The following is a 15,951-nucleotide window of genomic DNA, read 5'->3' on the forward strand; positions in this document are numbered from 1 at the left end:
CATTGAGCGGTAAGCACCATGAGTCCCATTTATAAAGGGTGAAACTTGCCCAAGTCCACAGGCCGCTGGGAGAGCCAGGAAAAGAATGCAGATTTCCCGAGTCTCCGCCGTGCGCTCAGGCCAGCTGGTCTGCAGCTAGCATTAAAAATCATCCAAAAGCAGAGACGTGAGGGCTGCTCTGAGGAAAACCTGAGCCTCACTCCCAAAGCCTGGTAAGTTTCACACAGTTATCCCAAGGCAGCAAAAGGAGCAAAGTCCTGAGCTTTAGCCCCTGTACTCATCAGCATGAAAAAAACATAAGTGTGAATCAAACAACAGGCTTCAAATAGGAACTGCGAAGACTCTAATTTGTATGTACCATTATTTGATGTTCTAACCTACCAGGTTTAAGGTAAACCACAGTGGAATATCAAGCAGATATTAAATGAAACCATGTCATTAATTCAATCCAACGAGATATGTTTTATATAACAAAGGGATTTGTTCTGATTCTCAAACAATGTATATTAATGAAAAAGTCGAAATAGATTCATTTTGTTCTCAGAGCAAACACATTGAGGAAAGCCATCAAGAAGTAAAGAACATGGCTTTTTTTTTTTTAAACTGTGCTTTATTTAGGGCTAAGCTGGAAAGCGTCATTCAATAATTACAGAAGATTACAAGGAGTTTTAGGGAATTGAGAGTGAAAGAGCAGTTGTATGGAACTGCAGCTGCATTACACATCTGTACCTCCTGGCTGTGGGCTCGTTTCTGCTGTCCTTACTCAGATGAAACACCCGCTGTCACCCAAAGGGAGTTTTGCCAGAGTAAGGGCAGTAAGATCCGACCCAATAAGGTGTTAAAAAAAGGCCAAGATAACAATCACATTATTTAAAAAGCAAACAAAAACCAACCCCAAATCAATTAAAACAAACTAAGATTTAAATGAAGAATCAGAAATAATCATCACACTCTTCTTAGTTCAACTAAAACGAATGAGAATGATGCAAATCAAGTCTGAATACAGTGGAAATAAATTATAATAAATATGATATACTTTAAAATATATGTGTTTTTAAATAATTCATTGTTTTTTCTGATTCAGTTTTTCAAAGCAATGTCTTATTTTTAACTGCTCTAAAGTCATTTACCAAAGATAAATATCGTGCTTTCATTAAATAGTTTTCCTTGTTTTTTTTTCTCTATCATTACAATTAAAAGTCCTACAAAATATGCAAATTTATTTACAGAAAAACAGAGCCAGCATCTCTTTTTTTTAAACATCCCCCTGTTTTTCAAAATTCCTTGTAAACAGTTTCAGAAATTCTTCAAAGAGATTGTTTGTTTGTTTTTTTATGTTATTTTTTATTTTTATTTTTTTATATTATTTTTTCTTTTTTAAGATTAAGGTTCTAGGCTAACCCCTTGCCCTGAAGGTTTCTAGAGCAAATATGGAAGCTACTGAAGCAGAGGATGATGGGAATTTGCGGACAGCAGATCATGAAGACATGAAGCATGTAGCTGGGTTTTGTTGTTCAAGTTAGAACGGCATCTGATAAAAAGACAGCTGTTTTGTTTCCCATTTGCGTTGTCTACAACAATCGAGTTTTATTTGTTTATTTTTGTTAATAGCTGGAATGCTTGCAGTTAAAAAAGCTGCCAAAATAGCCATTTCTCTTCTTTTTCTCCTCGATAAATAACAGCATCCAACAGCAGTTGGCAGAGAGTAGGAATTTATGCTCAGTCTAAACTCTACAAAAATTACAATTCTACAACATCTTTGTTTTTAGCATTAACGCTAACTTCTATGTAGTTTTTTTTTTTTTGCTTTTTGTTGTCTAATTTTTTTTCTATGATATAGGTATTTTAAAGTTTTTTTCTTTTTTAAATTCTGTACAACTATTAGGATTTTAAATGGGGAGAGTTAGAAGCATTTACAAACCTTTTTTGTTTTTCACTATCAACCATCTTTCTTTTCTCTTTGCTATGCCTTTTTATTTATTTACTTTACTTTTTTTTTTTTTTTGCTTTTCACAGACATCATCTTACCTGCTTTGAGCAGCGCAATTCTTACGTATTATACAGAAAACCATATGAAAGTTTCATAGACTCTAATTAATGTATAACCAAAGAACCTCCCAAAGTATCAAAGAACTATTATCTTGCCATTTTAAAAGCATTTAAGCATTTTTTTTTTAATTTTTACATATTTCATATAATTGCTCTCAAAAACTGTTTTAGGAACAGCTCAGAGAAAAGCAAAGAACTTCCATATTTTACATACAGCTACAAGTCTGCGATAAAAAGTTTTGTCCTTTGGTCCCTATATAGCTAAGGAATGACAGATAAAGATGCTCAGTGACCGTTACCATGGGGTCAACATGGTAGCCGCATCCTTGGTGGCAAACAGGCACTCCTTTGTCCGTATCCAGGTTTGCATTTCCTGTTTGGAGAAAAGCCGCTGTGGTGATATCAATGTCTCTTCAGAAATCCTGGTTGATCTTGTTCCTGTTCTGATTTATTTATTAATTTTTGTTTGTTTCCAGCCCGTGTCCTTCGAAGTCAGCAGACGTGATACTTTTCTTGAAGAAATGTTACAGTCTAAACAATCAAAGAGAGAATAAGTCTGAAGTCTTCAGCTTGATTGATATTTGCTGATATGTCAAAGGTGTAATCCAACAGTTCCTGTTTTTTTAAAATATATATATATATATTTTTCTAAATGTGGCCCATTCAGCTGCTGCCCTAAAAAAATGAAGAAGATCATTGCAAATTAAACTAAAAAGGCAAAGTAAACAAATAAAAAAGGCCTTAAAAATAAAAATAAAAATCCTATTCTTTTGGGCCTAATCCTGCTTCCATTGAAAGTGAATGTGTTTTGCTCTCAGATTCAGTGGAAACAGGACTGAGCTCTTGCTCTGGAGTTTGTTTTTGAGGTATACTCCCACTAAAGTCAATGGAAAGATTCTCATGGACTTCACTGGGAACTGGCTCAGACCCAAAGTGAGCAAGGCAGTCAAGATCATGATAAAGAAAAATACAATTGCTCCTTCTGCATTTTTAATAATAATGATATATATCCATAGAAATATATATACTCACATCTATATATATGTACAGATATATACTTTGTAAAGTGGCACTTAAAAGAAAAAGCCAGATCACAATCTTGCTTGGTTGGACTTTCTAACGTGTGAAGTCTCTAGGAAAAATTGCTCTAAATTTTAACCGTGTGCTGTATATGATGATATATGGACTTCCCATGGAGAAACAGCTGTCATTAATGTATATTCCTTTGTGAATGTCAGAAAGTAACACTTTGAACAGGCAATTCATGGGAGGTAAAAGGAAAAATAATCAGTTGGAATGAACTTTTGAAAAAAATAGTAAAGCTAACATTTCTTAAATAAAAAAGTTATTTAAAAAAATTTAATCATGATCCGACTAGACTTGACATTTAAGTAGGATGCTTAATCATTACGGATTAGCTCTTATCTCTTTCTAGCAAGCAGGTTCTTCTTATACACTCGGTGATTTATTACATCAAGAAACTTAGAAACTGCAAAAGGTCCACTCTGGTGGAAAAGTGTCATGCGGAATATCAATCCATGCTGGCAGGTTTTTCACACTGTTGGTTCAACAAACAGCAAACCGTACACAGCAGTCTAAACAATTACAACACCAAAAATAATAAGAATAAGAGAATAAAAAAATAAAAAAAACACTCGTCAAGGACCCTTTTTCAGTTGTAAACAAAAAGATGCATTTTGCTTTTTTATCAGGATTATTTTTTCCCCCTCAAAACAATCCCTCCCTTACCCCAAACAAATAATTTGTCAGGAGTGGCTGGAATGTGGAACCTTAGATTTAGGAATTCTTGAAAAGGCACACAAGAGGCCGCAGGCTTTTCTCTAAGTTGCTTTTTGGTTGGATAGCTATTGTTTTTACACGACTGTTACTATCATTACTTTTTTAAAAAATTTTGGAGAGTGATTTGAAATATCCGAAGGGAAAAAAAAAGGTGTCAATTGAAAAAGGCCCCCAATTCTCCGGAAAAAAAAAATAAAATCACAATATTTTTCAAGTGCAAAAAAATCAACCACGCGTTTTCTTTTTTCATTTTTTGGTAAAATATTTGTACAGTTATAACAATCCCATTTGCTAAAGAATTAGGAATCCATCTTTTTTTTTTTCCTTCTATGTGACATCTAAAGAAGCATAAAACGCTGACGAGAAATTAAACGACAAATAAAGAAACCACTGCAAGCACCAAACAAAACGAAAATGAGCACAGCAAAAAATCGTGGCAGCACAAAGTCAAAAAAGGCACATGTGATCATGACTGGCCAATCATCAACTGATACAACATCCAAGAAAAATACGGCACCTGCACGAAACTTGACGGCATGTCATGCAACCAATTCTTAGCTTGTTACATGACGCCATCATGTCACACTTTCAACTTCGAGTTGATTTGAACTTACGGACTGGGGGACTGTATTCTCCACTTTCATGTCATTACGTGAACTTTTTTCCTAGCTCAGCTCGAGACTGTGGTGGATTTGACTGGCTCTTGGTTGGTTTTGTTGGAATTTGATTGAATGACAAAAGAAGAAAAGATTTTTTTTATATATATATATATATATTTATATATAGTGTGGAAAAAGGGAAAGGTGGGGGAAGAAGATATATATCAAAATAATAATAGAAATAATAATAAAAAAAAGTACCAAACAGCATCCGTCAAAAAGCTGTAGTGAAAATACTTGCGATTAAACGATAAAAACGAAAGAAGGAAAATGAAACGAAAGAGAGAGGGAAAAATAATGGAGGAGGCCTAGCAGGGGACAAAGACATATTACACACAGTTTATGTGGACACATGAACAACAGTGAACAGGAACAAAACATTATGCCGTGGCTGCTGAGGAGAGCATGCGCTGAATGGATGAGAGCACACACAGATCGGTTTGCGGCTGGAAAATACATTTGCTGCCAACCGCTGTGGTTTTGTTCAGACCGTCTTTCCCAGGGCCACCCCTCCCCGCAAACTCCCGGGAAGTGGCTCTTCAGTAAGGGGTTGATTCACAGCCCATTGGAGCCTTTCCGTTGACTTCAATGGGCTCTGGATCAGGTTCTCCGCTGCTCTGTTTGCAGCTGAAAAGCTAAAGGGCTGGTGGAGTAAAAGAAGAGGGACTGCTTTGGTTGTTGAGAAAAAGGAACTAGTGTCTGTCCCTTTAAGGGGTTGTATGATGAGAAGCTCAGAACAGCGGCACAGCTGGTGTGGTTATGTGAATTTACTCCCCCGTTGTTTTGATATGGCGTAAAAAACCCCCAAAATTCCACCTAAAGGCCTGATCCCACATCCTCCCTCAGGCAAAATGCCCCCTGGACTGCCCATATGCTCCTGACCCTGCAGTCCTTACCAGGCAAAACTGCCTTTAACTTGCTCTGGGAGTTTTGCCTGAATGAGCACTGCAAGGATCAAGTCCCTAAAAGTCACTGCACACAATGAAACATAAAGTAGCGGGCTTAACCAACAGCTAGAGGTACTGTACTTCAAGTGTTTGCTTCCTATCCCATAGGCGGGTTGATTTCTCACCAGCATGCCTAGTCCTGAAAAGTCACTGCACATTACTGAATTTCACTGCACATTCTTTTGTCACAAGGACATTGTCTTAGACTCTAGTTCTGAAGTCATGCAAGCAGGCCAGAAAGGATTCTTTCCATTGGCTTTTGCTCAAAGCCAAACTGTGTGTGCTGGCAAGGGGAAGGGTTTATGTTATCCAGAATAGAGATGGCCTTGAACAAAACCCAGGATCTGAACTCTGGATTTGGCTCCAGCAGCCAGACTCTGCTCTCTGTTACAGCAGGGTAAATCTGGAGTAACTGCACCGATTGCTGCTGTTACACTGGATTTACCTAGTCTGTGTCACTACCATCGGCAGACCAAAACCGCTGGATCTTGCACGTTCAAAATTTGAATCTGAACTTGTGTTTGGATGATGCCTGGTACAGAGGTGAATGTATGCACCCAGACAGGATTTTGGTTCAGCTCCGTTTCTGCTACAGAAAGAGAGGGCAGCGCTAGAATAAACCTCCCGTCAGTGCTGGTGCACGAGGCCTCGCCCTAAAGGGATTGTAGGATGGCTGCTGTATCTCACGCCCCACAGTCACCATTAAAAAGTCAGCACTAGTCACACCGGGCCAGCTTGTGAATTCTGATAGATGTGCAGCAGAAGAAAAAGCTGTAAGGAGCCACCATATCTCTTCGGGCTTGTGCCTGTGTTGTGAGAACCACCAGTAGGGGAGAGCAGGGTCAGGAGTGCTGAACTGAGTCTTAGATCTCCTTTTGCCCACCGAACATGCTGGACAGTGTGGCTAAGCTGGAGCAGAGGGGAAAGGCCGACCCAACGCATTTCCCACATGCAGCAGCAGGGGCTGGATTGGGACTCTGAGTAGCCGTTCAATTCCTGCTCTGCTCCTGGGATTGGCCTGCCCTCTTTGTAGGGCTACACTGCAAGATTACACCCTAGTCCAGCATGTTAGCTGAGAAGCTTCCCCTAATACACAGCGAGACCTGGTGGGTGAGGTAATATCTTTTATTGGCCCAGTTCCTGTTGGTGAAAGAGCCAAGCTTTCGAGCTTACACGGAGCGCTTCTTCAGGTCCGGGAAAGGTACTCGGCGGGCCCGACCTGAAGACAAGCTCTGTGTATGCTCAACAGCTTGTCTGGTTCACCAACAGAAGTTGAGCCAATAAAAGCTAGTACCTCTCCCATGTTGTCTCTCTAATAACCTGGGCCCAACATGACTACACCAACACTGCAAACTTCCCTAATGCATGGACTAGGCGGCGACTGTGTGTCAACTCTGGAATGGCAACCACAGTACCTCTGCCTTTAGATTAAAATTTCAGACATTGGGAATGTGACAACAAATATATATCTGTATACATATATATATATACACACATATGTATACACACACCTATACATATATAAATGATTAAAACTCACTGAAAACAAACAAATGCATTCAAATAAAAATCAACCAAATCTATTTCATAAGCAATTCACTTCTCTGGGAGCAGATAAAAGCTTTGGGTATGGCTAAGAGAGAAGCCGTCCCATTCATGAATAAAGATGTTAGGGTTATGAAGACAGGGCTACAGCCTGATACGGAAATGGGGCCGTTGGGACTTGTGAGACTTTGTTACAAAGTGAAAGGGAGTGCATGCCTTGCGTCCTTGGAGACTGGCTACAAGAAGTGATGGTGCAACGCATCTCTGAGAGCTAGAACGCCGAGCCGGAGTGTGCCTCTATGCAACAGGCTAAGGCCAACTATGCCCTGTAATTTCACACCGGCCAAGCCTCTACTGGGAAGTCTTTTACAGCAGTCCTTTGGCAATATTCTCATCGACCATTGAGACCCTAGTTACTGAGGATGTCTTTAATCAGGGCCCTGAGACGCAGCTGGAATGTGCATGATTACAGTGGTGACCCTAAAAACATTTCCAGCTCTCTTTGTTACGGCAGCTTCCCCCCGGTATTGCCAGGACTCTGCTGCTGGAGGGGACACACCACATTAAAGGCCCCTCTGGAAAACTTTCGAGGGTGGCCACTGTCTATGCTTTATTGCCTACAGCTGCACTATTAGGTGAAATTCACACCCATGTAGTGAGCCAGCACAAGACGGTGTGACAGCTATTCCAACCAGAGGCGGTATTGTTGAAGACTGCTTTGTATTATATGTAGGAATGTTGTGGGTTAGGGGTTTGAGTTCTACGCCATGAAGGAGTTACCACAGCTACTACCGGGAGGGGATTACTGCAGGCCCTGGGATTGTAAACAGCTCCAGCAATGTACCACCCCCTGGGCTGGTTTGCGGGTACTGGTGCAAACAGGTACCAGAGGCCAAGGAGACAAAGAAAGGGCTTTTGGTATAAAAGGTCCAACTTGACTGGAAAGAGGAGGCCTTCCTTTTGATACAACAAATGGCCCTTACCTTTGATCCTCGGGGGGGACCCAATGCTACAGGAGGGTTGGAAGGACTAGAACCTATCAGGGTTCCCATAGGAATGACGGGTGACTTCTGGTATGAGGGAGCAAGGAGCATTTAGACCCCTTTAGTTATTATTGCTTTACATGTTTCCTTGAATAAATATTCTGTGCGTTGGATGAGCTGGATGGGCCCTGGTACAGCACTGCCATTGGCCTTGGAGAGAAAGCAAAGAGCACGGGGTGAATGGCAGTCGCAGTATGCACTAGCCTAAACTCCCTGCTCAGGAGGGAGTGGCTGGCAGGTCCCTGCCCAGAGAGAGGTGATGGCTAGGGTAGGCTTGAGATCTGAGTGGGTGTTTCTGCAACGGACCGGTTTCCCACTGAAATGGTGCATGCCCTCTGCGCTGGAAGAATTTCACCTGGGCTGAGTGCTCACGCAGCCCACACGAAATGCCCCAAGTCCTGTCCCAGGATGCACGGGGCTCAGGGAGTGACCTCCGAAGGAGGCTCTTAAGCTGCATTCGTAGTTCCTGATAGTGAGGGGACGTCATTGTGGGTGTTATGTTCAACTCAGTGGGCGTTTTGCCTGAGAAAAGACTGCAGGATGTTAAAGTTGACTGAGGAATTCTCTTGTATCTGAACATCCCCCTCTCTTCACTCCCCGTCCTCGCTTTTTATGCAGATTCCTTTCAACCCAGTAGTAACACAAAAGCACGCTGCAGTTCTTACTCTCTGGGATGGTCAAGCACTTCCTAGCATTTTACTCCACGCAATGCACGTGGCTTTCTTGCCATGGCAGATTCATACCCGACTGGCTGTAGAATCAGGGCCCCACCGCCATGCCTGCTCTTAAGACTACGCCATCTCCTATGGACTGTTGTTAAATCCAGGTTTGTGACTTCCTCCCATTGGAGTCAAGGGCAAAACTCCCACTGACTTCAATGGAGGAGGATCGTTCTTGTCACTATTGAATATTTATGACTGAGATTGGGGCCCGATTGTGTTAGGCGCTGTACAAACAGAGAGGTAGACATGGGCCTTGCCCCGACAGTGTTTACCATCTCAGGAAGATCAGGCTTTACACTACCCTGCTCGCATGTTTTGTGTCACTCCCAGCGTGGGGGAGGGATTGCGACTCAGACACAGTTCCTGCTTGGGGCTGGTGCAGCTAAAGGGTTTCTCTGGCCCTCCCCTCACTCCTCTCATTTCATTGCTTTGTGCTTCCAGGGTCTTTCATAACGCTGCCCTTCCTTTCTTGTCTGCTCCTGTCCCTGCACCCAAGCTCTCACTTTTGCTCAGTCAGAGAGGCCAGCCATCTCCCTTTTGGTCATCGCCTCAGACAAACCTCTCTGCCTGCTTCTTTCGCACTGTCCCATCTGCAAGGGGCCCCTTCCCTGAAGTGACTCACAAGCGGCTTTCATCTCCTCTACCAAACGGACAACACCCCAGGGCTGCCACCACGCTATTGTTCTTTATTAGCGCTGGGCTCATCCCGAGCACTGCTGCTAAAACTTTTATACCACTCCGTACCATCCTGTCACCATCCAGCTAAACATCATACACCCAGCTATCATACACAGCCCCACTCAGACAGATAGGGCCCCAAGCCCCAATGCAATCCCATGGCTTTTGGAAAGGAGGGCTCTGTGTGTGTGTACGAGAGACAGAGGCATACATGCTACACACATAAAGATAATACATGCAACTATGGACTGCCCGGGAGGCATTAGCTATATTGTCCTGATGGGAAAAAAAAACAAACCAACCCAAGCTCTGGTGTGTTGCATGTTCAAGCAGGGGAGGGGAAAGAATTATATTTTCCCCTGCGTGACAGTTCTTTACAGCTGTTGGTCCTGGGGGCAGTCAATATTTGTTTTATTACACCCCAGAATCTCGCACTCTCCTGGCCTACCTCTACACTTGTTTTGTCTTTTCTCTGACTTCCTCTAGCAATTTTGCTCTCCTAGGCCATTTCTTTCTGGCGCGGGTGCCCTATCTTTCCCCTCCCCCCCCCCAGCTTGAACAGGTCAGCTGCGCTCTGCTCCCTGGCTCGCCACTGAGGCATTGCATGCTTGACACGAGCCCGTGAAGGGCCATTGATGGTGTTGCACAGCTGGGGCCAGGCGGCCAGAACAGGACTGTCTGATTGGGGGTAGGCCAGTGTGGCGGAGGGTTCCCAATACCAGTGGTAGGTCCTGGCTCACTATTTCACGGCGCCTGGCCATTTCCACCAGACAGTAGTCGATGTTAGCGCCTCACCTTTTCTCGTGTGCGAGGTGAGAGCTTTATTAGTTAAAACCACAATAGTTGGGTTTTTTTTGACATAAGATTCATTTTAACAAATAAAGGACAAGGATACAAAAAAGATGGGGTGTGTGTGTACATATATAAGTTATATACCTGTGTACGCACATGTATGTAAATTATATATGTACCCCCCCATATGGCTACAGTCTTCTATATATATTAGCGAGGGTCAGAAAAATTCCAATGAAACATTGTTTTCGTTGGCATTTGCTGATTTTGACGAACTTCACATGGAACGCAGGCAGGATGCCATGCTGGATAGGCTGTTGGCGATCCCAGGCTTTCCAGGTCCACAGCTCCAGGGCAGCCCTCCATGCAGATTGCTTTGGTGTCAGGGACCTCAGGGCTTCCGGGCCAGCTGGCACCTGGGGAGCTGATGCCTTGGCTCCCCGACTTGGGCAAGCTGGGAAGCAAGCTGCCTTGGGATTGGGCCAACCCAGGAAACAAACCGGCCTAGGAGTTGGGGAAGTGAGTGAGTCCCAGCTCCCAGCCTGGCTGTGGCAGGGGGCATATTTTGCTTTGAAACACCATCTTTTAGTGTTTTCAAAACAACATATTGAGGGATTCCAGAGCTGCGAACATTTTCATCTTGTCTGAAAACAATTTCCAAAAACCGGAAAATTGTGTGGCACTGAAATTTTGCTTCCTGGCCAGCGCCATAGAGAGAGACAGACAATTACACAGATACAGCCACACATGACAGTTAATGCTAGCTCCAGTGCGCTAAGTCAGGTGATGAAAACCCAGCCCTCTGGAGTTCTAATGCCAGCGCTCTGTGTCCATGGGCAAGACAATTGCCCTCTTTGCCTCAGTTTCCCTACTGATGAATTAAAGCTGCTGCTGCTAATATCTATAACGTCTTTCAGCCACAGAGCTCAAGTAACCCTACATCCCTTGTGGGGATGTTATGGGAGGTTTTTTTTAAGTTACTTACATTACATTTAGAGTTGGTAAAAAAAAATACCAACAACCACCCTTGGTCAACTTGTTTTGTTGGTGTGGGAGGGCATCACACTCGGCTGCTTTGTTGGTGTGCGAGGGCATCACGGTCGGCTGCTTTGTTGGCGTGGGGAGGCATTTGGAAGAAGGGCTATGGCGAGGTAGGGCCTGAACCTGTCACCAGTACGGGGAATAGAGAGGCCTCCTGAACCCAGAGCCAGGGCAGGCTGGAGAAGGCTGACTATGAGATACCTCAGCTGAGCTCCAGGCAGGCATGTCCAATGCATGAGTGTCGTGCCATGGGCGGGCACTTCCACCCCTGCTTTCCAGATGAACTTAGGACCCAAGTCACTCCCCTGTGGGATGGCCCAACAGTGGGCGTAACGTCCCATCCCTCAGTCAGCATTCCCCATCTCATGCAAAATCAGTCGGGTGTGGAAGGGACTGCGTGTAAACCCATGTTTCCTCACCCAAAGTTCCCCCAAGTGTCCCACAGTTGCTCCTTGCGCATGGCTCACAGAGACGGTCGCGATGGGAGGGCCTCAGTGCCAGCCTGTCAGCAGTGACCGTGCAGGCAAAAGGAAGTGCAGCGGGTGCACGGACTGCCTAGCGGCATGGCACGGTGAGGCACTGACTCGGCAGGCAAGGCTAGCAGCCAGTCAGCACGCGGCAGCTGGTGTCACCCAGCCGTAGTCACGTGGACTGGGACAGCTCCTAGTTTTGCAAAGTACCATAGATCTCGAACTTCCGCCCGGGTAGCCTGGCAGGGACGGGTAGAAGGGGTCCTGCCTTTGGGTCTCATGGCAAACTGAGAGTTTGGTCCCAGGGCAACGCTTCCCTTCACGGCTGCTGAGTGCCAGGCAGGAGATGAAATGGAGACGCTGCTCTGCCGCACCTAAGATGGGTTCTTTATTACGCCGGGGCGTTAGACCAAGGCGGCATCGGGGAGTTCATTAGCTCCCAAGCACCACGACAAAATTTTAATTTAACAAAGCTGCATGTGCTTGAAAAGCAGTTCTAACTGGGGCACTGTACGTGCACCTCAGCACCTGCTCGCCATTTGTTTGTTCTGGGTTGACACGAATGCATCGAAATGCTGCACTTCCTGACACTTTAATAGTCTACCGTCGTTGGTAGAGGAGAGGCAGAGATGCCGTGCCCCAGCTTTACGGCGCTGAGGATTTCAAGGCACTGGCTACAGATCCGTTCACCGACCGCAGGAACCCCGGCGAGGGATGTGTGGCCACAGGTGTGGTCCCTAGAGAAGCTGGGGCACCCTGGCTCTCGTCCGGTTACATGGAACACGATGGCCCAAAGCAGCTTGCCAGGTGTGAGCGGCGAAGTGATTTACACAAGGGGACCCCCATGCTCCAGGCTTGCAGGGGAGGAGCTCTCTGTGGCTCACACTGCTGAGGTAGTGGAAGGGACATGTGGACGTGTCATGGGTGTTGCTAGGGGGTCTATGCACGGTGTTGGATGTACAAGTCTACACTGAAGAGGAGCAGCAGGTTTGTCTGCGGCTCCTGCCCTAAACCTACACACCGGCTCCCGACCTTGCGCCTCTCCTCCAAACGCTCAAAGGCCTTTTGCTTGGGCTGTCTTTGCAGACTCGGGGCTTTGCGGGGCCTCTGCGCTGCGGCTGAGGGACAGTAGGTTGACTGCAGAGGAAAGGGACTGCATTGACTTCAAAGGAAGCAGGTATGGGACCAATCCTCTTCCCATGTGAATGTCAAAACTCCCACTGACTTCAACAGGGCACAAATGGACCCAATCCTGCTAGCGTTGAAGTCAGGGAACAGGAACAGGTCCATTAATAATCACCTTGGCTGCTTTGTGGGTGACACTTTGATCTTCACTCATCCACGACTCTCTGAGCAGGGAGCAATGGATTGTCATCTGAGTGACTTTGCCAAGATTGGCCAGTGGCAGGGCTAGACATGGAACATGTAATGCCTAATTACCTGCCCTAACTATCAGCCCATCCAGTACACGGAGACTCTCTTGTCTGTGAGAATCTTTCCCATGGCACGGGGATTTGCTAAGTACCCAAACCTGAGCTGTCCAGGGTTTGGTCAGCTAAGCAGCCCCCCATGAACCATCACAGAGCCAGGAATATGCTTCTGCTTGCAACACCCCATTACTGCGCCTGAGCGTTTATTTTTCTGCCTGCAGCTTCAATTTACCTCCAAGGGGCACAGTGCAATCAACTAAAAATATTTCCTGCTTCGTTTTAATTGCTCTAAGACTCAAAGGCACCTCCAGCGATGAGCAGTAAGGTGAAAATCAGTGCCCCAAATATTTCAAATTGATGAAAGCATGAGATGGCTCAATGAGCATTCACAGCCCTATTAATTATTAAACGGAATTCATTTTTGGGTTAAAAACACAAGAAAACAACCCCCCCAAAGCCTAACTCTGTGATGTGTCTGAAATGCAGTTGTTCAGCCATGAGGCTGTAACTCCAGTGTGGGCTTGAGAAAACTATAACAAGAATCCTTCATACTGCTGGATCACCTTCCATCCCACGGCTCTGTACAAATGCTCATAAATTAGGGCCTTATGCCAAACACACTTCCCTACGTGAATAACTTTACTGCTCCATCTCTGGTACTTATCTGCCCCCCAGGACCGTAGTCTCTGAAAGCCTCATAATCTTCGCTGTATTTGCCCTCACAAGCCCCCTGTGAGGTAGGGCTGTGCTACTATTCTGAGGCCCAGAGAAACTAGAGTCGTAAAGCTACATAGGCACCTAACACCCATTGAGTTCAATGGGCGTTAGGCACCTAAAGAGGATCTGGGCCTAATTCTGTACTCATCCCGTGAGCTGCGGACTATGTGTTTTCCCGAGGCTAGCCTTTCACACCCACTTTGCGTTGATGTAAATGACTGACAAGGAATCAGGTTCTATCTACCCATGAAGGCCGGTTACTGTGTTGCAGGAGAGGACTAGAGTCTCCATGATGATGCACTGGCCCTGCTGAGCAGATTTTTAGTGGCAAAGAGACCATTCATTTAATCCCTCTATCCAGGTCTTGGGATCTCTGTCTGGATTTCAGTCATGAGGATATGTCTCCACTGCATTGTTAGTTATGGGTATGGTGCCCGGTGACTGTCCCTCCAGCAAAGCCCTACACGCATTACTGTCTCCTCACTATTTCTGCTCTGCTCCATGTGTGTCTGGGGGCATAGCCCACGGTTTTTCGTGCTGAGTCGCTCTAGGCTTCTTTCCCAGTCAATGTTCTCAATTGTGAACGAACTTGTCCATCGAGTGGGGGGAACTGTGCGAAGGCATTGGAAGACTGAGTGATTCAGCTTGTGTTCTCACTGCAAAGTGGGTAGGGTCCACCCCGAGTGAAAACAGAGAGTGAGTTCTAACCCATATTTCCAGCCTGATAAACCAGCCAGAGTTTAAGGCATCTCTAACCTCAGGTCACAGGTTTTTCTGAGCGGACTGGAGGGGGTCTGGGCTAAAACCTGGCTAAGAGCCTGGGCTAACTCTGCAGTGAAGATGTAGCTTGCATCTTCGAACAGCCCTCTTCTGTCCATCCTAACCTGGAGGTTGTCTTTCTGAAATAAGGAAAAAGAAAAATGCCCTGTTCTCCCCTGGGGCCTGAGAAACAGCAGTCAGAGCGGCAGCCTGTGCCTCTCTGATGGATTCCGCCTCAGCTAAATGAAATTAAGATTTCAGCAAACAAGCCCCAATTCCACTGTACCAGGAGAACAAATGACAGCTGATAATTGCTAACTCCTTTTGCTCATTCTTTGCTCTGTTCACCCCATCAGTCTCTGCAGATTATATTTTCAGCTGCGTTTAATGAACGTCATTTATTAAACTAACACCGGGGTTCTGCTCTGGCCTCAGACAGATGGGCTTGCTAATATGAATCATTTTGGTCAATTGGATTATTCTGAGAGGGAATGGATCCCTGCCACTCTGTGGAACACAACACAAACAAACACGGATGGCTCGCCTCCGGTCGTGACCATACTCGGTTGGTACTCGTTCGGCGGCAGCATTCGAGATGGCATCATGGTGTTGCTATCGCTTCCTTTCTGCTACCGCAGGTAAAAATAATAAGAAAGGCACACAACTCATTTTATTCCTGATTGTTTAGACAGAGTAAAAGCCTGGCTCACCCTGGGGTTCGGCAGAGGGACATGCATCATCACCGTCTTTCACGTGCTTAACAGACGCACAGTCAACCAGATTAGTCTTTCACTACAAATAGCACTTATTCTAATGTGTAACAAAGCAATCAAAATAAATATCCCCCCTCCCATTCTCCTTCACATTGACCCCAGAGAAGACAGGCAAACTTACTTGGTGAGTGGCATTACTTCTCCCCCAACTCCTAGTCAAATTAATCGGGGAAGGCAAAGGGACATTGTTTACAACAGCTACATGCTGTAAAGGCGTACAGTGCTATTCTAATAAAAGGAAACAGATAAAATCCCTCTGAAATCTTCCACATGGAGATGCTCCCAGCCGCTGTTTCAGGATTTTAGTGCTAAGAACTTTTTAAACTTTAGAATAATGTGTTATGGTCAGGGATCTATCTATCTAAACACAAAGCCCAATTATAAAGAACAAACAAGCCAGTGGGGTTACATTACCAGTCTCCAGATCCATCAAAGGATGTATCATGACAGGCAACAAAGTATACTAATGCATAACCCTGTGTGACTTCAACTATCTGCATATAAACTGGTCAAAAGATGCAACAGG

General features: G+C 45.0%; 1 protein-coding gene across 13 annotated transcripts in view; it reads right to left on the minus strand.

Annotated features, from left to right (window-relative positions):
* Positions 1 to 576: 576 nt before the first annotated feature.
* Positions 577 to 15,951, minus strand: part of CELF4 (CUGBP Elav-like family member 4) — an 889,490-nt gene continuing 874,115 nt past the window's right edge. For 5 of the 13 annotated variants that reach the window (XM_073343428.1, XM_073343423.1, XM_073343425.1 and 2 more), the window contains exon 13: positions 579 to 2,724. The gene's annotated coding sequence lies outside the window, so the exon portion shown is untranslated. Of the gene's footprint in view, positions 2,725 to 4,463; positions 4,552 to 15,951 lie in introns of all 13 variants that reach the window. The other 8 variants (XM_073343426.1, XM_073343419.1, XM_073343424.1 and 5 more) reach the window with 5 other exon arrangements.

The sequence above is a fragment of the Lepidochelys kempii genome, chromosome 5 (assembly GCF_965140265.1).
Source record: "Lepidochelys kempii isolate rLepKem1 chromosome 5, rLepKem1.hap2, whole genome shotgun sequence".
NCBI lineage: Eukaryota > Metazoa > Chordata > Testudines > Cheloniidae > Lepidochelys > Lepidochelys kempii.